The 3,310-nt window shown below is 34.9% G+C and overlaps 1 pseudogene; it reads right to left on the bottom strand.

The window, feature by feature from the left end:
• Positions 1–955: 955 nt before the first annotated feature.
• LOC132486794 (large ribosomal subunit protein eL19-like) lies at positions 956–2,407 on the bottom strand (annotated as a pseudogene).
• Positions 2,408–3,310: the final 903 nt, after the last annotated feature.

The following is a 3,310-nucleotide window of genomic DNA, read 5'->3' as shown; positions in this document are numbered from 1 at the left end:
TACAAATCCATTTTAAGAAATAAACTCCCCTATATTTCCCTCCAGTTTTCCTCTTCTATATCCATCATAAAATTGTCACCTATAATACCTCTGTCATTGAAAAAGACCATTTTTTTATTATTTTCATAACATTCATTAAACCTTCTGTACTTTTTCAGTAGTTTTACTTTGATAATTTAAAAACTTAACAGTGATTTTAGTTATGGTTACATAATTATTTTTCTCCACATAACTGTTTAGTATAATTCATCACAGAGAGGAATGGAAGCCTGAGTCAAAACAGTTTACTTCAAAAGAAAATGTCAAAGTAATGACCTTTTAGAGACTATTTGTATTGAAATAATCTTGCAATACCATACTATAGTTTTGTTTTATACTTTGATCACAATTTTCTTGTAAAGACTTGGTGGTTTTTTCTCCTTTTAAAAAATTTTATTGGTAAAGACTTTACCAGAACACTAAGATTATGTATCCTCTTGATCATACCAAATATTTCTAAAATCTTCTTTCTTCCTGAAAATGTCCTTTATTAATCCCTCTAATTTGGGTTTAGGCCTGGATTTGGTTATTATGAGTTCATTCCCTACCATATTTCTTAATATTTTCAGTGGTATTTAGGAAATAGGATGTTTTCTTATGAAATGCATGTCAGGTTCTGAAAAATGCATATTTTCCTCATGTGGAAGATAGCTTCCAAATGATCTCTTCTAATTCCCTTCACAACTTCTGCCTTTTGCTACGAATGCCCTTGCTGGCAGACAGCCTTCTTGAGTGAGTCTCAAAATGGCTTGACATCACCAAGATGGCTCAAAACTGGTTCCCTTTTACCTGTGCTCATTTTACACAGAAAACTCATAAAGTTACTATGTGCTCACGTGTGTGTAAATTAGAACTCAAAATCCCACTTCTGGCAACAGCACCTTATCAGCACCTACACATGGGGGCTGCCGAGCTCCTAATGAGGATCACTGTGCTCCATCAGCGTCAACATATTAGAGGTGTGCGAGTTGCATATACATGAAACCTTAGCCAAAAGGGTGTGGATAGCAGAGACAGCATGTGTACTAATAATATCTATGAGTTTCTGGCTAGAAGCCCTGGACCTTGCTCTTTTTGGAGCTCTCTTACTGGATTCAATCCACAGTGATGGCCTAAGCATCTGTCACAGAGAGAAAAAATTAGTACCTGTAAGGCAATTAATGGACCGTTATAAACATCCTCTGAAGGTTAAAACATTATGGCCTTCTTTCTGCATTTTCTTTCTTTCAATTTTTTTTTTTTTTTTTTTTTGGTGGGAAGGGTAGATAAGGGTATTATTTTTAGTTGAATGACTGATCTATGTAATTGCTGAAAGATGGGGAGCTTTATTTCTTGGTCTTTTCTGCCTTGAATAGATTTTTTTTAATTGAAGTATAGTTGATTTACAATGTTGTGTTACTTTCAGGTGTACAGCAAAGTGATACAATTATACATTATTTATAAATATATATACACATATATGTGTATAAATATTCTTTTCCAGATTCTTTTCCATTATAGGTTATTACAAGCTACTGAGTATAGTTCCCTGTGCTATACAGTATGTCCTTGTTGCTTATCTAGTTTATATATAATAGTGTGTATCTATTAATCCCAAACTCCTAATTTATCCCCACCCCCCTCACTTTCCTCTTTGGTAACCATAAGTCTGTTTTCTATGTCTGTGAGTCTGTTTTATAAATAAATTCATTTGTATCAGTTTTTTAAATTGCACATATAAGTGATATCATATGATATTTTTCTGTCTGGCTTACTTCACTCAGTATGATAATCTCTAAGGCCATCCATGCTGCTGCAAATGACATTGCTTCATTGAATAAAGTTTTGATGACTTCTTCCTTCTTGGTCTGGAGCTATTCTTCCCAGAACTTGTGTGCTTCCTTTGTCTGAGACCTGAGGGCCTCAGCCTGGTCAGCCAGGAGCTTCTTTTGGACCTTTACTGCCTTCAGCTTCTGGACGTGTTCAAGAGAATTCACTTGTTTTTGAATGCATTTCCCTTCACCTTTAAGTAAAGACAGTGACACAGGTAGTGATAAATCTTAGATTCACTGTATCTTCTGAGCAGCAGAATTCTCATTCTCCTCATCCAGGGCATCTTCTCAGGCATCCTAGCACTGGCAGGACCATTTCTTTATCCATGACTATATGCCTGCTCTCCCGGTGGCCAAGGTGTTTTTCTGCATCAAGCCTGGGAGTGGAGATGCTTGCAGATGCTTAGCATACCCTTAAATCAGCATCCAGATTTGCTGATGGGAGTTGGCACTGGAGATTTCATTGGTCTTACTGAGACCCAACCAACATTTTTACCAGAGCACAAGACATTGGAGGCAAACCTCTTCTGAAGCCTGAGTATACTCATGGCTGCAGTAGCAGCAAAAAGAAAGCCTCTTTCCATATTCTAAAAGATTATATGTAGGTGTGGTATATGTATTAATATGAAGATTTACTTCAGACAAATATATGGCTTAATTTTGGCTATTTTGTTATGTTGAAGAGTTTTATATTAAATATGACTAATTTTAAATGTTTACCTCTCGTACTACATTATTAAGGTCAAAGGTTCCACGTTATTAGACTTAATGTACCATGATTCACAAACAGAGCACTTGTAATGGTTAATTTTAAATGTCAGCTTGGCTGGGACATGGTGACCATATATTTGCTTAAACATTATTCTGGATATTTCTGTGAAGATGTTTTTTGGGTCAGATTAACATTTAAATCTGCAGACTTGGAGTAAGACAGATGATCCTCTGATATGTGTGGGCCTCACCTAATCAGTCAACAGCCTTATTAGCATAAAGATTGATCTCTCTGGAACAAGAAGGAATACGGCTAGCAAGCTGCCTTTGGGCTTGAACTGAAACTCTTCCTGAGTCTACAGTCTGTTCGTGAATCCTAACCAACGTTAAGCTTGTAGATCAGATGTTATGCTAATGGATCTTAAATAATTGCATAAGCCAGTTCCTTAAAATCAATCCCTCCTCGACCCCTCTTCTCTCTATATATTATATATATATGATATAAAATATGTTATATATAGCATATAATACATATATAATATAAACAATATAATGATATATATAATTATATAATATATACATTTATAATATAAAACATATGTTATATAAAATATATATTATACTAACATATATTAATAATTACATATTATATAAATTACATCCTGTTATATGTGTACATATACACATTTGGTTTGTTCTGTTCCTCTGAAGGACCCTGACTAATACACCCCTCCTTAGCTCTGCGGACT

Source organism: Mesoplodon densirostris, chromosome 3, assembly GCF_025265405.1.
Source record: "Mesoplodon densirostris isolate mMesDen1 chromosome 3, mMesDen1 primary haplotype, whole genome shotgun sequence".
Taxonomy (NCBI): Eukaryota; Metazoa; Chordata; class Mammalia; order Artiodactyla; family Ziphiidae; genus Mesoplodon; species Mesoplodon densirostris.
Note: the sequence above shows the minus strand (reverse complement) of the source record. Positions and strands in the feature narration are given on the sequence as shown.